The sequence below is a fragment of the Emydura macquarii genome, unplaced genomic scaffold (assembly GCF_026122565.2).
Source record: "Emydura macquarii macquarii isolate MOO-44397 ecotype Brisbane River unplaced genomic scaffold, CSIRO-AGI_Emac_v2 contig_3287, whole genome shotgun sequence".
In the NCBI taxonomy this organism is placed as follows: domain Eukaryota; kingdom Metazoa; phylum Chordata; order Testudines; family Chelidae; genus Emydura; species Emydura macquarii.
The window spans coordinates 5,953,084-5,975,807 of record NW_027133424.1 but is presented as its reverse complement, the minus strand read 5'-3'; positions in this window follow the sequence as shown (position 1 = coordinate 5,975,807).

Sequence of the window (22,724 nt, the reverse complement as noted above, 5' to 3'; positions counted from 1 at the left end):
GGATGGGGTGGAAGCATGAATCAGTTGGCCGACTGATTTATGCTATGCATTGGTCTGCTGTTTGTGCAACTTAACTTCCTGGCAGCATTGCCCTGACAATAATAGTGGTTCAAAAGCTCTGAAGGAATTCAGGCGCCCAATTCCCAATGAAGTTCAACGCAAATTGGGTACCTCCCTCAGGCTCCTTTGAAAATCCCATCTTCAGTTCTCCCACAACAACACTATACAAATGGGCCGCACTGCAGCCTGCTCTGCAGGTCAGCTCCTCTGCTAGTATATAAGCAGGGAGATCCATTGAAGAAGCTAACCCTGCTTCCTTCTAATAGCCCACAAGCATTTCGCTGGAGCTATACTGGCAGTCACATTGCAGTATGTGAGTTATGCAGCTCAGAGCACATCTTTCCTTCGATTCATGCCCCCAACAGAAAAGACAACAACCTCCAGCAGGTCACTAACATTGGGTCTTGGTTTGCATTAATTTGCATGGAACTGAAATGCTCTTCCATACATGAGTGCCTACACATTTACTCATGTCAGACCCAGACCCACAATCACTTGTGAAATCAGTCTTCTTCCTTGTACTAAGAGAGAGGGATACACCCACTGAAGATTTGGCCCTTTATGTAAACTGGCACGGCTCCATTAACTTCAATTTCAAGCTGACTTGATAATCTGGCCCATAGAATTTTAGCCATACAAGAATTTTGTGCTGTGAGTGCAGAAACTTAACCAGCTCCTTGGGATGGTCTGGGAATGAAGTCATCCTACAGCTGGCTGGAGCCATCAGTAATGGCTAGTGCAGACTCTCAGTTTGACTGCAGGGAAGGTTGGGCTGGCTGAGATGATTTAGTTGGGGTTGGTCCTCTGTTGAGCAGGGAGTTGTATTAGATGACCTCCTGAGGTCCCTTACAACCATAATCTTCTATGATTCTATTATTCTATGAAAAGGTAACACACTACACCAGGTATCATGCTAGGCCATGATTTCTTGATGGTCCTTTACTTGTGGCTTTTATTCTTAAGAAAGAGACAAGAGACTCTTGACATGAAAAGTTCAAAGAAGAAAAAAATAGGTCCCATGCAGTGCCTCATTTTATGATGAAAAGTAACCAGTGTTTCCTATAAAGGTTGCTTTATGCATATCAACACACTCCTCCTTTCCACCAACTCTACAATAAGCCAATAAGTGTTATTAGCTCCTTCACTGAATAACCTCAAGAGGTTCAGTGCAGTTCTAATAAAGATCCAGACATTTGGATACTTAGCTGAACTAGTTGTTACAAGAGTTGTATGTGAAAAAAGCAGTATCTGTAGATAGGTGTGCATGTGTATTTTTAATACTGATTAAGAGTGCCATCGACTGGCATATAAGAATAAGGTCTGTGGTATTGTTCAGAAGTTCAATAATGTTATTGTTGCAAGCTGGACTCTTGGCTGAGCAGGTCTTCACACTATCCAAGCCTCTGTCTGCAAAGTTGAGTTTAAGAGCTCATCAGAGCCTGTTCTCTTGCAACATATCCAGCGTTTCCAGCTTTCACTCAGTCTGGAAAAGATCACCATTCCTGGAACACCCCTTCCTGTGCCATTGTGGCTCTTTTGCTTCTGGTTTTAATGTTGACCAGACTTGCCTACACCTTGGAAAGAGCCAGGCTTTGGTTAGAGAGATGGGGAATGTTTGGAGTCCAATTTTATTTTCCTGGCACATGTCTGCCTGCCCTGCATGGGTGTATTTCATTGTGGGCTTACTCATTTCTGATGAAGAGGAAGAAAATAAGTGATGGGGAACGGCAAACATTCTGGATGGTCCCTTTGGTTCAGAAGCACCTAAGAGTTTTCAGCGCTGTGGATAAGCATACAGCAGAATCTAGTGGCCTCTAGACACCTTCTTCTTCTTGAGGGTCTTGCATGCCAGTCAAGTTCTGCAACTAACAGGCTGACCCGATATCCATCTGCTATGTGGGATGGAACTCATTAACTTTCTTTAGTTATAGAGCCAAATAGAAGCATGTATGTATGTTTCAAATGATTTCTAAGAGTGCTTCATGGTTTTGGAAAGGTTCAGGTTTCAAATCTCAATTAATAAACTTTCCCTTTCTGACAGCATAGGTCTACAGCCTGCCAAGGCCTGCCGTGGGTATTTATCTGAACCTAGAATTGTTTGGAATTTTCTTAATCAAACCATTTTTTTTCCAACTGAAAATGACTGTATGAGCAAAATGAACATTTTCACAGAAACATTTCATTCTGGTTGGAAAATCGTAGAGAAACTGAAAAGGGAAGAAACTGAAAAACCCTGAAAAACAATGTCCAAAGAAATTTATTTTATTCAAAATTTGTCACTGAAAATACATAACTTTTTTTGACTCCACCTGTCCAAGTGTATTTGAAACCTCTTTGGTTAAGAAATCAGCCTAGATTCCTTTGAGCATAATCTCCCTGTTTCCATAGGCTGGTACTCCACTTTCTTTCTTGACTACAACCAGAAAATTATCCAAACTTTTCCAACTCAAAAAAGCCCTGAGCTGTGGGTGAGCTTCTGGTTTGTTCTTATTCCACCAGAACTACTTGACTCCAATTTGGAGGAGACATGCAGCAGGTGGTGCAGCACCAGAGTGGTATTTTATGAGAAAGTATGTCATATCTATTGAATCCCAATGCCCTGGAAGCTGATGACACCTGAAAGTAGGTATGTGAAACTAACAAAAGTAGGTGCCTCCCAGAGTCAGTTTAAAGCAGCAGGTAGAGATCATACAGTATCGGATCCCGCAGAGAACAGGCACTCCAGCCTGCCTGCCTGTCTGCCCTGAGGGCTACCCGTTGTTCCATTTGATGAGGCAGCCTGTCAGAGAGATCTTTGCTACTTTAGCAACGAATCTGATTGCATAACCGTGTTGCTTCCTGCTCCTTCCTGTCTGTCCATGTCAGATGCAGAAAAGTATTTGCACTATAATCCCATTGTTTTGTGATTCTGAGCCCTCAAGATCTAAGGCAGAACCCACTCATCGCTGTAGAATTCTGCTCAAGAGTCTCAACTCTTGGTTCTTTTCGTTATATTTCTAACCCTTGTAGTTGTGAAGAAAGAGTGTAACGTGAACCAAATGTAAACTGATGCAGTGCGCTCTTCTGAGTCGACAGCCTGAAACAACTGTTGTAAGAGAAGTGTCAACAAGCCCATTTCACCACAGTGGATTGTTAACTGTTGAACCTAATGACAATCAAAGATGTAGCAGCTATTTCACAACTAGAAAGTTTAGTAGGCAATATGTTTATCCTGCAATCCCAAACCACATCCCACAACACTACTCTCCGCAGTACCCTAGAACCCAGGGCCTTGCTGCAGAATTTAGGTCCAGTTAAATTACTGTAGTGCCTGAGCACCTCACAACATCCCTAGGAGGGAGGAAAGGGCTATTATTACCATTTTACAGATGAGGAATGGAGGCAGACGATATGATAGGTCCATAGTTACATAGGACTTTTGTGGCAGAACTGGGACTTAAACCCACATCTCCACCACTGGGGCATCCGTCTGTTTCCATGTCAGGTGTTTCAGGCATGTCTTTTTGCCTTGGTCTCCAAGGATCTTTATTTCTCTAGGATTCCTTCTGTTCCTGGCAGCTTTCTACCAGAGGGCCAGCTCCAGCTCCCACTGAATGGGAAGACTCCCATAGAATAGGAGAGAAGAAGAATGGCCCAGACGTCAGGTGTTAATCCAGGATTTGGGAGACCCACAGTCAATTCTTTGCTTCTCTACAGGCTTCCTGTGTGATGCTGGGAAAGTCACATAGTCTCTCTGAACCTCACTTATGTTCAGTATTTGTTGTGAGGCATGGGCAGCTGGGGCTCTTCAGCCGTGAAGGAAAAGGACCTCCTATTTCAGGAGCATCAGGCCTGGCCAGCTGACTTGTAAAAGTTGGGCCAATCACTGAGCTCTATCGCTGTCGTATTCAATGTTAGGGCATCCCCTGCAAGCGATGGATAACCATTTCGCCTGCCAGCTGTAGAAAACAAGCAGGTGCATGTGGCTAAAAAGGAGAGCCCAGAAGTTACATCTGCCTTCCCTGAATGTGGGATGAATGACTGGGAAATTAAGAGAAGTAGCTGAGACGCTGCAGAGAAGGAGAGTGTGCTTGCCTGTGTACAAGAGACAAAATGGAAAGGGTTGAAATCCATGGACATCAGGGAGGGCTACCGGATGATGTGTCATGGCTTAGTAGCCAAAAGTATTAATAATCGTAGCAGAAACGTTACAGGATAAGGCAATGGACATCCAAAGAAGAGTGACTGGCTGATGAAATTAGAACAGCACTGAGGAGAGGGCTTCTGGCAGAGCTCCCGCAGGACTAATACTCTAGCTGCCCACAATCATGCAATCTGCCATAGACTATCTGGGACATGTACAGGGTAGCCCAGCGAGAAGCAGCTGCGGCTACAGTCAGCCATTCAGGGAGAGGAGAGGTCTACATCAGGGGTCAGCCCTATTAGTGATTGTAATGAACCTCTTTACACAGGGCATTAGGGGAGAGGCTCCACTGGTACTTCACCCGCGGGTAGGGTGGTCTCAGCCACTGCCCAGCCAGGCCTGTATGCTGCAGCAGGTGGAGTGAGGCATGTGGAGAGGCTGAAGAGCTGAAACAGGCATGTGCATGAAGCGAGGTATTGAATTCAGGGCTCCCCCGAATGGCGGAAGTGGGGAAGCAGGAAGTGGGGAGGAATCAGGGTGCCCCTGGACAACACAAGGAGTGGAGCTCAGACATCACTCAAATAGCAAGGTCACAAAGTCTCGGTTCTGCTCTGCAGCACCCGAGTGGCAAAGGCAGCAGAGCCTGGGTGGAAGTCCCCTGCCCAGATTACCCCAGCCTGGGGAAGACCGCTGAGGTCAGAGAGCTGCTCTGACACCACCTGACATGGGGGCCTTTTGCAGGTGTGCGGGGGGTGTGGGAGGAGTGGCCACAAAGTGATGTGCTCCAGGAATCCCCGGCTGGGAGATGGTCCTTGCGGACTGTTCCCAGCAAGCACATTGCTGGCAGCTCTAACCTGCCCGGAGAGAATCAGAGAGACAAAGCCAGCTCCCTGACAGCCAGCACCCAAATTTGCTCTGCCTGGGGTAAGCTGGACACAGCCCAAAATCTGGTCTTCATTCTAAAAAACCCCATTGCACTGAAAAATGCAGGAGGGTCATTACTGAATGAGTGACACAAGTGTGCTACATGATCGCCCCCCACGCTAGGAGAGACCGGTGGTGGGGGCGGCGGATTGCACATACCCAGCCACTAGAGAAACAAGGAGCTAAGAGAAATACAGTATCAGGACTCTCCCTCCTTCCCCCTGCCCAGCCTACCGGGCCTGTTCTCCCAGCCAATCGCAAAGTGCTCAGTGGAAGTGTTTCCCGGCGGCGAGCAAGCTATGCGGCTGTGGAATAGTCTCCCAAGGGAAGAGGTGGAAGGCTTGTTGTTTGAAGCATTTCAAAACGGAGGCGACAAAGCACCCGAGGCAATAGCATAAGGGAGTGATATTGCACTGATTCTTAGCAGGTGGACTGGAGAAGCTACTAAAGAAAACTGGCTATGGGGTTTGTTGTTATGAAATCCCATCAGCTGGGTTTTGTCTTGCTAAGTGATGCTTTACATCCAGGCCTCATCTGACCTGAACTCCCGGTTTGGACAGGGGAGGAGGGCAGACAGATGGTACGGTTTTGGCCCTTCTCTATGTAGGCTGTGAGTCGCAAAGGCATAAGGAAGCTCGGCCCGCAGCTTCAATGAAATTCAGTGGCCTTTAGCTGCCTCACACCCCGAGGCTTTTTTTAAGACCCTACTGTCATTAATTGATAAATGCTTTCCCTTTGAATGCCATTCACCACGGCTGAAGGATGCTGCATAGTCTGCAAAACTGGGGGCCCTGGCACCTCCAGAGGAGGACTGCGTTGTGCTGTGAGGGAGAGCGGCAGCCAGCACCACAGCCATCTCACCAACAACAGAACTCTGTCCTCGTCTGGAGAGAGTAGGGGTGTTCAAACCCCCAAGCCTCCCCAACTCGTGTCCAGGGCCAGATTTCCAATTAGGCACAGTGAGCATGTGCCTAGGGGCGCCAGTGTTTTAGGGAAGCCTAAAAGGGGTGGATTGTCCCATGCCCAGGGGTCCCGACCAGTTTGGGGGCCCTACACGGGAGTTGGAACTCACAGCATTAACCACTAACATTCCCTCCCACATTCCCACCAGAAGCCTTCTCAGTGTCTGTCTGAAGTCATGGAAGGAGAAGATGGGCAATCCAAGCCAAGGCCAATAATGTTTATTCATGGTCAAGAGCTTCAAAGTTGACTGGTGAATGTGGACACTGGGCTCCTTCCCTCTGAAATTCAGATCCCCTTACGCTGTCTTGGGTTGGGTGACTGAAACCAGAGGTACGCTAAATTACTGGTCACTTTGGAAAATCCTCACCTACTGTTATGCAGCTCAATATAGGAGTAAATGGACGAACTCTTCTGGCCTGTGTTATACAAGAGATCAAACTAGAAGATCATAATGCTCTTTTTAGGCCTTAGAAACTCTGAAGCTATACAAGGAGCTCCCAGTGACCTGTCTCCCACCCCTGGGCTGAATGGAAGGCAACGCTTGTCCCCAGTAGATTACTCCAAGATGACAGCTACATAAGAGCAATGATGAGGGGGAGGCGCTCACACTGTGACTTCAAACCTTCCCTAGGAGTCCATATCTAGCTCACTTCTCCAGCAATACAAGCAATGGTTTCTGGTTGGTGCTGTGGCTAACAAAGATAACAGTCAAGAAAAACAACACATTTGCGTAAGCAGCAAACACCCTCATGTCAGCAAGTGGAAACCACACATACACAGCTCTGCAGTCAACACTGTCTCCCCAGCCAGCTGTGTGAGACAGTGGAAAGCAAGTCCTGTCAGCTAATTCCTAGCCAGACAAACAGTGTCATTTGATTTCAGCCATACTGCTTTGATATGGATCAGCTGCAGGTCCAAGTTTGACACCAAATCATTAAGTGGGATTTTGCTTGACACATACCTGGCTCTGACAGAGCCAGGGTCCTGAAAGCTGTTCTAGCAAGCAGAGAGAACAGGGTGGCTGGATTTCTGACAAGGCATCCCCTCCTTTGACAACCTTTGTGGCACCCTGACGATGGAAGGGAAAAGAAGATGTCACAACCTGTACTTTGGTAATTGGGATGCAAATAGCCAGTCAGCGCTTATAAAATGTAGCAGGTTTGAAAGGTCAAAATGCGTGAAGGAATCGGTGTGCGCAACATAAAATCACCCAGTCATCTGGATGACAGGCGAGGAAAGATGCCAGCAGACTCCAGCAGACTTCCTAGCAACCCTAATGTTGGGCCAAATATGCCGTGTGCATTTACAGCGTTGGAGTTAAACAAAGAGATGTACACTTATTAAAAACAAGGACATTCAACTGATCTAAAACAAAAATAGCTCAGGCTATAGACCCTGAATATTCTGCAATGGGTGAGCTCAACAAGAACAGCAATTTTCAAATCAGGAGACCTGACTTCAAATCCTGCTTCAACTTTATTGTCACATTCCGAGACACGAGTTCAAATTCTGTCTTGGGTTTGTTATGTTATTAGGAGTCACCAGATGGCGATGTTGCAGATAAGCTTGCCAGATCTGTTTATCTTTGTAGGCAGTAAGATCTGAGGAAAATGCTTATTGTTAGGCGTGGTGCAATTCTTTTTAGAAATTCTTTTTAAAATCGGTTCTTTTCTGATTAGGATCATTTCTTAGCTGTAGCCACTGGTTATGAAGTACATCATACAAGTGTATTATGTTGTGTATTACACAATAACCTATAACCAGCAAATAAGGCAAACCACAACCTCACAACCATCCTACTAGTCCAACAAATTTATCAGCTTCTAGGCCCCCTCCCAATTTCTTACCCCTAACTAATAGAAGATAATGCAAACTCCAGCATTCAGATACTAGTTTAGTTAGATTAGCTCACAGGATTGAGACAAACTTTAGAAAGCGTTTGGAAAGGAAGCCAAAGAAAGAACACTAGAACAAGGGACAAATGGGAACCAACAAGAGAAGAAAAAATGGAAAGGACATGAAACCAGAGATGAGTGAAATGGGATAAAAGTCATATTAATGAAAGTTTAAAGCAGTGCAAAAAATAGGGATTGGTTTCACGGTCAAGCACTCATTAAATTGGAGGAAATACCTCTGTCTAATGTGATGTACACATAGGTGTTTATTAGAGACGACCAGAAAATGTTTCCTCCCACTCCCCCATCACTGGAAGATTTCAATGAAAATGGGGGGGGGGAAATCATTTTCATCCACATTTTCAGGAGAAAAAAATTGGTTTTCAGATGAAAATTGAATATTTTCAAGGAAAGCAGCCATTTTAAGTAAAAAAAAAAAATGTGTTGTGTCCATCCAGTTTCTGTTGGGAAAAAAGAGTTTTGATGGAAAATTTTTGATCAGCCCTATGGTTTATTTAGGTTCTTATATGACCTCCCTTACCAAAGCACAGCCTCTCGTGTACAGAAATGAATTGGGACCGTTTTACAGCTGGGGTGCTGGGGCACAGAGAAATTAAGGTGTTTGCCCAGGATCACACAGGGGGTAGGGTGGGGAGAGGTCTGTGGCAAAGCCAAAAATTTAACACCGATCTCCTGAGTCTAAGTCCTATAATCAAAATACAAACTTGCTCTTTATGTGCTCCTGTTGCCATGTTCTGTTGGCTCTAACCATGTCTAGACTGGGCCTTTTGGTCTTTTCTCTCTCCCCAAATTGTCCTGGTCTGTAACACAACAATAGCTAATTCAATTAGCTGATCTGAACAGCAGCCAGTTTTATCTAATTTAGTTCCACTGGCTGCTTGCTGCTATGTTGCAAAATTGATAATCATACTTATCTGAAGGCAATTAGTGTGTGTGGGAGGGAGGGAGAGCGCGAGAACGATAGCTTTTCAAAGCATCCTCCACCTGTGGGACTAGGCGCCTAAGTGGGAGGTAATATTGTACGTTCAGAATCTGAGGGGGATTTGGTATTAGACCAGCCAGACTGGGTTGGGTGAGGGGAGCAATTAGGGGCCCATTGGCTTGGTGCTGTTTGGTGTTTGTTACGAGTAACATGTAACCGTGCATCTAATTTATGCTCCAAGGGAACTCAGCACAGAGAAGAGGGGGAGTACCTCCACAATGGCCGAACATAGGGCATTTTGCAAGGTTCCCATGCGCAGCTCTGCTGATGCACCTAAATCCTGATCGGCTATTCCTGCTCTGGGTCCCTGGCATAGCTCAGCCAGTGCCCCGCAGCCCTGACATGCATGTGTGCCAGGTGGACAAAGCTTGGGGACCCTGTGCTCTGGGCTCTGCTGCCGTTAGATGTCAGGGCCTACCTCCCTGGGACTTTTGGCCAGAATCGTGCAGTCAGCCCTGATGTAGTGGCTTAATTGCAATTCAGGTTTTTGCCTCCTGAAAATCCCCCTCACAGTTCGCTCACTTCCTGGCCTAAACGATTGTGCAATGGCGCTAGGCACTGTTAGACAGCTGCCACCCTGTGCTCTAGAGGTAGCTGCGTGTCAGTGAGGGATGTGGAGATCTCTCGGCTTGGGTGAAGCGCTTCGGAGCTTTGAGGGATGAATGACGCTAGAGAATTCTCAGTTACTATCATTTCAAAGGACAGGACTCCTAGGCTTTCCGTCCCTGGCTCCAGCTTTCAGCTGGGTGCATCTGGAAACGGAGTGCAACTTATGCCCACACTTGGTGTGTTGGATGCCTAGATTGGAACATCTGGACTGCTGTGTTTTTAGCTAAGTAAATCCCCCTGTCTGTTTTAACCAGCTCTCTGTAAGTATGTATAGGGGGTGGGGTCACCAATAAACGTGCACAAACATAAATCACACACAAACATTTGGCCCAGGTCCTCAGTAACTGAAAAATTTACAGCACTCCACTGAATATATTGGAGCATCCACACTGATTTACACCATCTAGGGATCTGGCCCAAGGGTAACATAGCATTAAGGCTGCAGGAGCATTTCCTTTCAATGCCATCAGTAAATATGGGGGAAACCACTGCACAACTTCCATTCCCCCCGGCACCCTCCACATCCCAGCCCCAAACAGCAAAAAAGGACATTGGAGGATGGGGGGGATTGCACCCTCAGCAAGTTGGCAGATGGCAGTAAGCTGCAGGGCGTGGTAGATATGAATCCCATGCACTGCCAGAGACTGGGGACTGACTGGCTAGGCGGCAGTTCTGCAGAAAAGGCCCCTAATCTTCTATGATTCTATGACAGAGTTTCATGCAACATGGTCTGAGGGTGGGATCTCCCAGCTGCACACTGGAGACAGCTTTCCCTCTGGCAAGCCTCCTGCAGCTCACCAAGGGGAAGCCTGGGGCTGACAGGCCCGTGTCAGACTGAGTGGCCCACTGATGTCCTTGATTGGTCTGCCAGGAGCAGGGAGGTGAGAGTAAGGGGCTGGCTGGAGTGCTCTATGAGACGCCTACAGATGGACCACCCAGCCAGCCTACCAACTACAGAGCTGGTTTATGGCAGAACATGAGCTGGGGACCAGGCACGGGACGCCCGAAGGTCAGAAACTGGCTGGATGGTGGGGCCAGTGAGGCAGTCCTGGCTATCGGAAGTGTGCACTGGATTCTGCCAGATCCAGTGGCTCCAAGCCAAGCTCTGTGTGAGCTCCGTGGTGGACGCCGAGCTCCGTGTGATGACCCACCTTTGTTCTGCTTGATCTAGCTTTTGCAAGCAACCTGTGCCCGAGGTGCAGCATTGCTGCTGAAGCACGTGATGGTTAGCAGGTGCTGGAATTGGGATTGCGTAGCTGGAGTGATTTTAGGCCAGGCCTACAATAACAGCTTCCCCGAGAAAAGTTAGCAAGTAGGATAGCCAAAGAATGCCTCAAAAATTCATTTGTCCCTTGACTAGCAATAGGGATCAGCCTGGTGACCCAGCATCGTCGGTAAAGAGTGGAACATGGGGCTAAAATTCTCTAGGTGGAAAACTCAAGGCAAGGATGGTGCCGCCTCTGTAGAATAAACAGCCATCCATGGCATTTGCCTTCCCCGGCTGACTGGGAACTGCCGGCTGCTTTTACAAGCCACCTTCTTTACAGGAATGGAAACCCAGAGGTAGTTTCAGGCAGCTTTTCTTTCCTTCCCCCCACCTTTCCCTCCTATCAAGCACAGGGCCCACCTGAGACCTAACATTTGTCTGTTTGGAGAATAGATGAGTATTTATTAGAATTAAACAGCTGGGAGCTAGGTGATATTTAGACTGGTATTAGGAGGAGTGGATAGGAGGGAGATAATTCCTGGGGTGTTTTAGAAAACCAGGCAGAGCTCAGTTACTGAGGGGATTTCTCAGGTCTCCTGTGAGTGGCTGATACAGTTAATTTCCTGCCGGTGCTGCAGGCTGTGCCACACTGATATTGCAGTGTTATTTAGAATAGAAAGGTCAGACCGGAGATTGAATAATCATTGACAAGAAATCCATAGGGGATGAGTTCCAGGCAGTGACTCAAAACAAGACCGATTTTTTTATCCTGCAAAAACAACGAGAGTCCTGTAGCACTTTAAAGACTAACAAATTTAATTTCTGCAAATTTGTTAGTCTTTAAAGTGCTACAGGACTCTCGTTGTTTTTGCTGTATACAGACTAACACGGCTACCCCTCTGGAACTTTTTTATCCTGGGCGCCTGGATCTGGGTTGTTGGGGTAGCTTCTTTGGATATTTATTTTCCCATCTCTACCTCGGTCATTGAATGGGACTTCAAAAAACACAAGGGCAGGGCATTCAGGAAGGAATCTAGGGCACCTCAGTCTTCCTCTTATGAACAGGTTCCTGGGCTTTTCCTGGAACTCCAGCTTCCGAGGTAGGATCGGGATCATTTATCGATTGATAGATTCCAAAGCCAGAAGGGATCTTGGGACATCTAATCAGAGCCCTGAACTAATTCCCATGTGCTCTAGAGCATCTCTTTTAGAAAAAACAGCCAATCTTGATTTAATAATTGCCACCCCAACCTTTGGCAATTACTCCTGGTTAAAAAACATTGTAAAATTGTCTTATTTCTCATCTGAGTTTGTCTAGCTCAAACTTCCAGCCATTAGATCTTGTTATACCTGAGTTTCATAGGGCAGTCCTGCCTGGAGGGCCCTCCTGTGGCAGGTTACAGCATGATTGGTGCCTCAGTTTCCCATTTTTCTGAAGTCTCCAGCAACTCTGCACCCACTTTCAAGTATAAATAATACTTTGTGGGGTTAATTTATTACAACACTCCCACCGCTACACCAGAATCCCCCAGCACTGTTCAACCAGTACATTCACTCTTTCAAATCCCAAGAGTCCATCAACACCAAGTACGCGCCAGCTGCCCACTGCAGCTCCGGCGTCTCTCACCACACTCCTACAGCCCATTACATCTCCGGCGTCTCTCATCACGCTCCGGCTGCCCACTATAGCTCTGGCATCTCCCACCATGCTCCAACTGCCCGCTGCAGCTCCGGCGTCTCTCACCATGCTCCAACTGAGGCTGAGATTTTCAAAGCTGCCAAAGGGAGGCGGTTGGCTACCTGTTTGTTTCAGTGGGAACTGGACATCCAAATCACATGGGCATCCTTAATAACCTGCACCTCAGGGCTCAGTTACAGTTCCTAAGGCCCTGAGTCACACCAAGAAGGGGAGAAATCCTAGAACCATAGGATTAGCAGGGACCATGCGGGTCATACAGTGTAACTCCCTGCCAAGATGCAGGACTTGTTGTGTCTAAACCATCCAGGACAGATGGCTATCCAGCCTCTTTTTGAAAACCTCCAGTGAAGGAGCTTCCATGACCTCCCAAGGCACTCTGTTCCTTTGTCCTGCTGTTCTTACAGTTAGGAAGTGTTTTCCGAGATTTAATCTAAATCTGCTAGGCTGTAGGTCGAACCCATAGCCTCTTTTCTTGTCCTCTGTGGCAAAAGAGAACAACTTTTCTCCATCTTTTTATGCAGCCTTTCAAGTGTTCGAAGATCGCTATCAAGTCCCCTCTCAATCTCCTCTTTTCCAAACTAAACATACCCAGTTCCTTCAGCTTCTGCTCATATGGCTTGCATTCCATCCCTGTGATCATCTTTGTCACTTGCCTTTAGATCCTTTGCAGTTTCTCTATATCTTTTCTACGCATTGATGACCAAAATTGGACACAGTACTCCAGCTGAGGCCTGACCAGTGCTGAGTAGAGCGGTGTTATCACCTCCTGTGACTTGCATGCTATGCCTCTGTTAATACAACCCAAAATTGCATTTCCTTTTTTTGCAACAGCACTGCACTGGTGACTCATGTTGAGGTTGTGATCTGCCACAACTCCCAGTTCCTTCTTAGCGGTGCTGCTGCCAAGCCAGTTATTCCATTATCTCCCATTTTGTATTTGTTTTTATTTCTCTTGACAAAAGACACGGTCCTGATTCTCCCTGACCACACACTGAGCGCAATCACTTGCATCTCTGTCCTACCAGTTCAGGATGGTAGCATGTCACATCCACTTTGCACTAGTCCCAATGATGGTGCAGGCCAATGGGGAATCAGGTTCAGTCGTCCATGTTATGTCTGCCTCATAAATGGCTCCCTTCAGCATTAAGAAAATCAAAAATAGCTAAAAATCTCAGGCCCTGCACACAGGTCTCCCACCACCCAGAAGCAGCACAGGGGACTTGGAAGAGGATCTAAAGGCTACATTTAGCAACTCCCCAAACACCCGCGGTCCCCATTTTAGGTCAATATATGTACATTTTTTTAATACCAACTAAGCACACGTAACCATGATATTTTGTCCTTCTGTCTGGAGGGAGGAACAGAAAAGGCTGTGGGTTTTATTCACCCACCCTTTGTTCTCACCCTGCAGATGCAATAGGCTGTTTTATAGCAGTGTCACTAGATGGCAATGTTGCATAGTCTTACGAGTTCTTAGCCTACTAGCAGTTTTCAGTCTCAAATGCTGGATTGTTGTTTAGTTTGGACACAGTTTAAGTTTTGGGTGGGGAGCTGTTGCAAACAGCAAGAGTATTCACTCTCGGTCTAATGCTCCCTAATTAGAGGCAATTCTGAGAGTAGAGTTGCACTCTGGGAACTGGACATTGGTGTATGTGCTGAGATTCCTGGTAGAGGGAAGAGGCTATAATAATCCTGGGAGAGTTGACGTGCTGTTTGACCATCTCTATTCTGGGAGTGGTGTATATAGTTGAAATAAAATGAGTTGCACTGAGAATATGCAGTCGGCGTCATGACTTGCACCACCACCAATAAACGGACCTGCAGGGCCCCGATATGCCAGCATCCAGCAGTGAGCTGACAGCTGGGTTTTAGGATTCTGCTGGGCTCATTTGGTTGTGTCTATGGCATTGGTTTGGGGCCCTTCTCGACTTCAACAGTTAGGCATCTGCTGCAAATACCATTGAAGTCCTTCCACTGACTTCTGTTATAGCAGGACTAGCTGTGCCACTGTAAATGTTTGATGTTTCTCAGCAGATGTCATCATTTTCAACCTTTCATCTGACAACATTCAATTTCAGTTAGCGTGTGACGGTCCAGTGAAAACCCTGCGTCTCTCCTTTGTGAATTGACTCTGTTCTTCAATATAAGCACACGTTAAAGTGCAGGACTTTCAAACCAGAGATGGGGCATCCCAAGAATCTCTTTGAATTTAAAGTGGTTCAGACATAAATCTCTGGTTCCAAACAAACGTCAATCATTTTGGTTTGACTGAGATTCAAACTGGGAAGGGGCCTGGGTTCTCATTTTACTGCATTTGAAACCAAAAACTCACAAACACAGCCATTTTCACAAGGTTTCTACCAGTCTTGTGATATCTCATCCAGCCTAATGAGATTTGGGACAGTCGCATCCAACTCAAACCACAACCATGGCCCTGATCTGATCTGGCAAGCAAACCCAGACCCTGAGCCCAAATACAGTCTGTCGCCTTCCTGGTCTCTCTGAGTGCACCTCCTCAGGTGTCAGGCCTTGTGCTTTTACCTCTCCTGGAAGTCTGTGACCTGTAGGAAACCAGACGGCCTGCTTAAACCAAAGTATTGTTGAATCTTAACACTAGGATTAAAGACTAATTTAGCAGAACAAGGCTTTTAAAACAGCAAACACTCTAGATGCAGTGCTATCTTACCTAGAGGATGCCCCTGATGGATGCTTAGATATGTCTAACTTCTTCAGACATCCTCAGGTATCTCTGTGTGTCTCAGACTGAACAGCTTCTCAGCAACAGCTGCCTCCAACAGCTACCGCCTCTGCCATATGGCCAGAGTAACTTTTATCCAGCCAGGGTTCTCGGTTCTCTCAGTTCCTGGGCTTTTTGGCCCTGCTATTCCAAAACCAGTTTGGTGGGCAAGCCAGCCTCTGCAGGACCAAGGGTCTCCCAATTGTCCTGTAACAACCCTCAAGTCTTTGCTAGTGGGTGACCAACCTACAGTCATTGTTTTTGCCCGCTATTTGTTTCCTTACAGCTCTGTTGAGTGAGCCCAGTATAGCCATTCAGCAAACATCCCTATAGCCTGGTCACTGTGCAGTATTCATGAATTATTACATGGGAGGGCCACATCGGTCACACCAGATCCTTAAAACCCTTTTTGATTTAAACAGAGGGAGCCAAACAAGAGGAAATATGTGTAATACTACTGGGAGGCAATATATGAACAGATGAATTCTGTTTTTCTGATAGTCAGCAATTAGCATGTGAAATGAATACTCATTGTGAGCTGTGGTGCATTTCTTTATAGCTGCTGGGTAGGATTTTCACAAGCGCCAAAGTGACATAGGGGAAGGGACTAAATTGCTTTGTCCTGTGTGAAAATCCCACCCTCTGAGCATATCAGCAGTAACATTTTTGCTGCCTGAATCTCTCTGACTAAGAATCATTCTTGGGTATTGCTTCCGCCTACATGTGACACACAAGCAAACAAAACATTACATGGTGCCAAGGCCTTGGTGCCGGAAGCCACCTGGGCAAAGGCCAGACTGGTTAGGATTATGGAGTTTGCAGGAAGCCAAAGGACAAAGAAAGTACGAACCTTCTTGAGGAGTGGAGGAAGGTAATGCAGCTTGTGGTGCTTGTTGTCAAGGGCCCCCAGAAATCCAAAGATGAGGAGGAAAATTGCTATTATTTGCTTAGCTGTGTTGGAGAGAAAGGCAGAGACCTTAATAATACTTGATTGGTTGTAACAATACCCACGGGGTATCTGGATGCTGACCAGGCCATGTGACAAGGGTGTAACACTTGGTAACCTTGATCCATAACACACTACAGGAGCCAGGAAATCAAGAACAGTTGCTTAGCAGCGTTTTTGTGTGTTACAGCTCCACGAGATGATGTCAGTAAAAAATGCTAGGTGATTGTAGGAAGGGACAGGACCCTAGCTTAAGTGTCATTCTTAATGTCAGAGGTAATCCAACCAATCAGTCACCTTCCTCTGCAGTTAATTTGTAGGCTGCAATTCTGCTGCTTGCACTGCAGGCATGGAGATGCTTCTGTTTCATCTCCCCCCTCCCAGCTCAATAACCAATTCTCCTGATGTCTGCTTCTTCCATGCCCTTTACGTCTTCATGCTCACCCCTCATTAGCCCCAGGTCCCCACCGACAAATCTGTTCCCTCCACAGGCTCCCTGCAGCCTCCATTCACAGGTGTGTGTTTGCTTACAGGCATGATGGAAGAGGTAGGTTTGTGGAGGGTGGATGTGCCTGAGCAGATGATGGGAATGGGCATGAAGATAAATTTAACTGGGTATTTCCAAGATTGTGGACTTTTGTGATAGTGATCGATGCATATGAACAACCTGGCAACTTCGACACAAGAAGTTTTTAATTAGCCTGTGGAACTCATTACCACAAGATATCATTGAGACCACGACCTTAATAGGATTCCAAAAAAGACCTGCAATTTATATGGATTAAAAAGAACATCTTCAGTTAGAATAGTGAATACTAAAAAATAAACAAGAGCTTCAGAAGTGATATAAGCTGGAGGACCAACCTCTGACTATTAAAGTTAGTAGGAGACTTTACCTGTGTCCAGGTTATCCCTTAACAGGGTTTCTTCCTCTGGAGCAACCAGTGCTGGCCACTGCTGGAGACAGGACACTGGACTAGATGGGCATTGGGTCTGGTCCAGTCTGTTAATTCCTATGCAATGTAGTTTTTTGTATTGGAATAATTCTAAAATCTTTAGGAGATGAATTATTGCCCTTCTGTAATCTGATTTCTGGAAGACAGGAAGTCCTAACTAGGCAAGGAGAATTAAGGGGAGTTTAATTCCAAATGAGGCTCATTTTTTACATTTTTCAGTGTCGGGGTCTAAAAGCCTCTTGCATTCCCTCGAAATAGCATTCAGACTCAAATCTGCTTGCAAAGTAAATTTTGTATTAATGAGCAGAGAATCAATTTTAAGTAACCATTAAAGTAATGTGATTTCAAGCTTTAGGCAGTGGGTTTGCTACATTCCTGAAAATAAATCTATGTTAGGGAAGTTGAGGGACTGGAACCAGCAGTCCTTGCAGCACAAACAATTTCATCCCCCAATCTGAATTTCTTCTATATTATGAGGTGACAATGGTCTCCAAACACAGAGACAAAATTTCTCTCTCTTTGACTGGACATTCTGTAGTTTTGAAACTCTGGGGATTTGTCCTTAATGATACATATACTTAATGGGATTTCTCAATTTCCTTGCTTTGCAGCATGGGTCCAAGGTTCTAAGAGGTGATTATCCCAGGCAAAACATCTTTGCTACACTGCAGTTAAGACTGAAAGTATCTGTCACTTCAACCTTTAGAGACCCTTGTAGTTTTTTCCCCAAGACAAAAGTTTTAGGAAGCCTACACAGTCAAATTTAAAGTTTCAATTTTCTTTAAAAATGCACAGTAAAGTCACCAAATAACCTTAACTCTGCCCTCAGCACTTCCCTTGAGTTGAGAGCATTGACTATGTGAACCACCCAGTACTGGCTTTCATAAAAGGTTTCCAACAGACTTGTTGCTGATGGCAATCTGATATTCTGTCCCTACACTAAGCTCTCCTCATTTTGTGTAAGTGCCACAGCTTCAGAAGGGCAGCAAGGTTCAAACAAGTGCACATTTTTAGCAGTGAGGGTAATTAACCATTGGCCCAAATAACTGAAGGGGTGTGATAAATTTTCCATCACTAGCCTTTAAAGCTAGATTGGATATTTTTCTAAAAGAGATGCAGTGGCTCAAAAAGAAGTTTGGCTTGACGCTGGAACCACTCAGTGAAATTGTATTGCCTGAGTTTTGCAGGAGGTCAGACTAGACAATCACGATGGTCCCTCCTGGCCTTGGAAGCCATTAACCATGGTGTTTATCATGGAGGTTCTATAGGTGGCTACTCTAGCGCATTGCCTAATGAAGGTCATTTATTTGGCACTACACAGAACTTCTATGAGCAAGGAGAGATGGTTTCCCTGCCTTCTATTTGTCTACACAGAAATTGTTAAATATATCTTTAACCAGGGAGGTCTACAAAGAAGGCAGGTGTCTGGGTGATGGTACAATTAAATGGGCAGATCAATGGAGCTACACTGATTTACAGCAGCCCACGGCTGGCCCAAGGTATTCTATGTTTTGTGGTCACTGTGGAGAGCAACCTGTGATAAGGACAGGTTAAAGTTGTTTCAGCGTTTCTGGTTGGTCATATGGTGGTGCAGCAGGGACAGAGTTAAGGTTGTTTGGGTGGCCTTCAGTATATGTTTACATACTTTTGAGTATTTGTGCAGTTTATTTTATTCTTTTATTTTGTGAAGTAGAGCCTGACCTTTGAACTTCCAGGTTTTCTTAATATTTGTGCCTTTTTGAGGATTCTCCAAAGACTGTTTGGGGCTGACATGATCAATTCTTTCGAACGTCTAATGAAGTTTTTTGCCTGAGAATTTTTTTTTTTTTTTAAATCTATCCAAACATTTGAAAGCAGCCCTGTGTCCTCTTCCTGCAGAGCTCCAGAGTTTTTCAGGTTTCCTACCCCGTCCCAGATCCCTGCTGTGAATTGCTTACCACGGGGGTAACAAAGAATAGATGGGAAAACAGGAAGGGCAGGAGAATTGCAAAAAGAGCACACGGTGGAGAAGGAAAATTGCAGGAAGAGCGGAGCGTTAAGTAGGCTAAACATGGGCACAACTTGATGGTCTCCAATAATTGAAACAATAATTTTCTTATATACATAAACAACAGCGAAGTGCCTATCATGTGCTCAGATCAGACTGCCGGGGGCTTTCATGCCCACCGTGGCTGGAGTCACTGGCTGCACATGGTGCCAGTGAGGCGGCGAATCAGGCCCAAAACAGCAGGAGAAGAGGCCATCTGGGGGTTTTATTTACTCATTTGTTTCCCCCACTTTGTCGTTTTTCAGAGGCACGACAGAACTGCTGCTTATGTTACATATATTCATTATATGTGAAAAAGCTGTTCAAAGGCTGAGCGGCGCAGCTGGGAATGTGCAGACAGATTGCAGTTTAACGAGCTGATTAAAACATGTTTAAAAATACACCAACAAAAAGCCACCCTCAGCTTCCAGCCCTACAAGTCATCCCATGGCCATCAGAGGTGCTGGTGCCAGGAGCCTGCGCCTCGTAACTCTCTCTCTGCGGGGGCTTGTGAGTGGGCTGCCGATGCAGCAAGCCTTCAAGGGGGCATTAACCCGAGCAGGCAAGTGTAAGGGGCAGCAAAGGAGCAAAAAAACCCCACCCCAATGGGACTCCTCCCAGAAAGGTGGATTAAGCCAACTCACCTGCACAGCAAGCTGCCTGTGGCCACCCAGGAGACAGGTGCTGTTGGAGTAAGAGAGGAGTCAGGTAACAAGAAAGCTAATCCCCGCTCTAAGAAATTCTCAATGCGGTTTTGGACAAATCACTCATTTCTTTTGGTGCGGTAGCGCTTAGAGGCCACACTCAGGGTTCGGGGCTGTGATGTGCTAAGGGCTCTACACCCCTATAATGAAAAGAGGCTCCCCCCGACCCAATCTAAATAAGAGATGCGAGGCATCTGATTGACCAAGGCGGGAGGCCACAAAGTAACAGGGCAACGCCTGTGCTTGGCATAATGCGCAGCGATCACACCCCCACAGTGGGGAGAGCGTCCTGTGCCGCCGTTTCGCTAGCAATAGACTCAAGATCACTAATGCTTCCTAACCTCTCATGGACAGGGCCGGTCAGGCTTCCATTCATTAACCCCTAGGAAAGAACATCTGAGCCCCTTAGGTGCAATTGCAACACATTATTGTTGCTGACCTGCTGTTTGCTTGTTATTTTTAATCTTGGGTTGTGCTTTTCAGAGCTTAAGAGGGACTCTGCCTCCTTCCTACAGCTGTCCCCGCTCCCTGCCATGCCAGCGGATACTTTTGGGACACTCTGATGGCCCATCTGAATTCTAAGGGGCTAAACACAGCTTTGCACCTTGGCTGCATGGTTAATGCACTTGACTACAGTCCTGAAAGGCAGGGATTCACAGCTTGCTTGACCTCACGCCAACAAGCTATTTCCAGGAGCCAGCTGGGTACCCATCCCTAGGCTGTTGGATGTGATGCAGGGCACTCCTTTGTGTACCATTTACTGTGAATGTGACCTGCCTCAGATCAATGGCTTGGGGAACTTTGACACCCTGAGTCAGGTTTTTTCCATTGACGTTGGGCCAGGATCGATTCATGTACCCACAGCTGGGTACCCAATAATTCTATTAGCGAAGACTAGGATTCAATCTCTTCAGAGCTATTTATTGAAAAACAGGTATCACAGACAGAAAAAGCTATACAGTGCCTCTCCTTAGTAAGCCTCAATTTCCCAAGCATAAATCCTCAGTAACTATGCTGGCCCCACATAGTATCCTGATTAGCAAATGAAGCAGGTACAGATGCCAATTCTAGATGGAGACTGTTTCCTTCCTTTTTTTGGTTCCTTTAGATACTTGGTCTGTTTTCTGAGTCCCCCGTAGCAGGGTCTTGGCTATCCTGACTCTCTGGTTCTGCTTCTTCGTGAGTACCTGATCTATTTAATGTTCCCTTGTGATAGGGTGTTGGCTACACTGACTTTGGTTCTAAAATCCCTCTTCAGCTATTAATTGGGCGGTCTCTCTGTATGGTATGTGATATTCCCCAGTACTTACACCCTTTTCCCAAGGAGTCACATGTCCCCAAAATATGTTCTGCTAGCACTTACTTAGCATATCATGATTATTTATAACTTGTTTTTCTAATTAATTTTGGGAGGAACAGGGGCTGGCTGATGTCCATATGGTCAAATATTCGCCTGGACACCTGATGTCATGCTGTTCTGCAGGCTCAGTTGACCCAGGTCCGTTAGTCCCAGATTCACCATTACACACACCCATGTGTACACACCAAGCGAACTGGCCAGTGGCTGACCATGATCGTTGCTCTGTCATATCAGCACAGCTACACACACACAGGCCTGGATAAACACTCATGGCTTATGTTAGTGCCAAGAGCAAGTTCTGTATTTTTAGTGAGTTGCCATATAATGTCTGGTGCTAAGAGGCCTCGCTCCCATAACCCTTTAGCACTCGGACTTATCAAACTTTGTCAGACTTACGTCAACCACAGTGATTTGTAGTAATTTAGCACCATCCCAACAGGTGGATAATGGCACTGGAGAGTAGCCGATTTGAAAGAGCCTAGGTATTCATTCCTTTCCCTTCAGGGGACAGAGCTTTTGTACTCGGCAAATAATGTTCTTGAAGCAGTAGCAAATGTCAAACGCTTATCATGGGACTGCAGGCAGAAGGGTGAGGTGAGAACTGGGAATGATTCAGCGGAAAGGGCAGGAGCTGCATTTAAAGGCTAAGCCGGCTCAGAACAAATGTCAGCACTAGGCTACGGGGAGAAGGGCCCGGCTACTGGGAGAACAGTGTTCACACACAGCAACAGAAACACGAGGTCCTGCAGCACACACCTGGCTGGCTGCTTCTTGGAGCCTGCAGGAGTTTTCCAGAGAGCAAATTTAGCTTTGAAATGGACCTTGATGCGCTAGCACGAAATGCCCTTTGGTAACAGGGTGCACTACGCTCACCTGGCTTGGGATAGCAGGGACATGCAGTTGACTGAGGGGGACTGTGTTACATGAAGCGTATGGGACAAGGGTAGCTAAAGGGGCGATGAAACAATGACATGTGACAGTCAGTGTCATTGAGCACCCATGCAAAGATCCCCAAAGGCCACCTGTGAGACAGACGCTGCAGGGAAGGTACACCCATTAACACTAGCTCAGGATCTAACCCTGAAACCCAGCTAAGAAACCAGCTGAATCTTAAGGGACTCACCTGATTTGCTCCAAACTATTTGGAGCCTTCACTTCTTCCAAACTTACTTGGCATTGGAGACATTTGGACAAGCGCTTCCTTGTGTCTTCAGGGCTGCCGCTTCTTCTGGGCATGCTTCAGGGTTGGTATAGATCAATCTTTCTTTAGGATGGTCACATGGACCAGCCATTTGGGTCACCTAGTAGGATTGGGAGGTTTGGAGAATGAGGTTTGCAAAGTTGCTGAAGGCATTTAGACACCCAGTTCGGCTTTGAGCAGCTCAGCCTGCATGGATAAAGCCAGGTGCAAATGCCACCTTGACTCAGACGTCATGTTTACACTGGATGTGGAGGTGCACTGTCCAGCTCGGGTCAACAAACCTGCTCTAGCTCTGATTGAGCTAGCATACT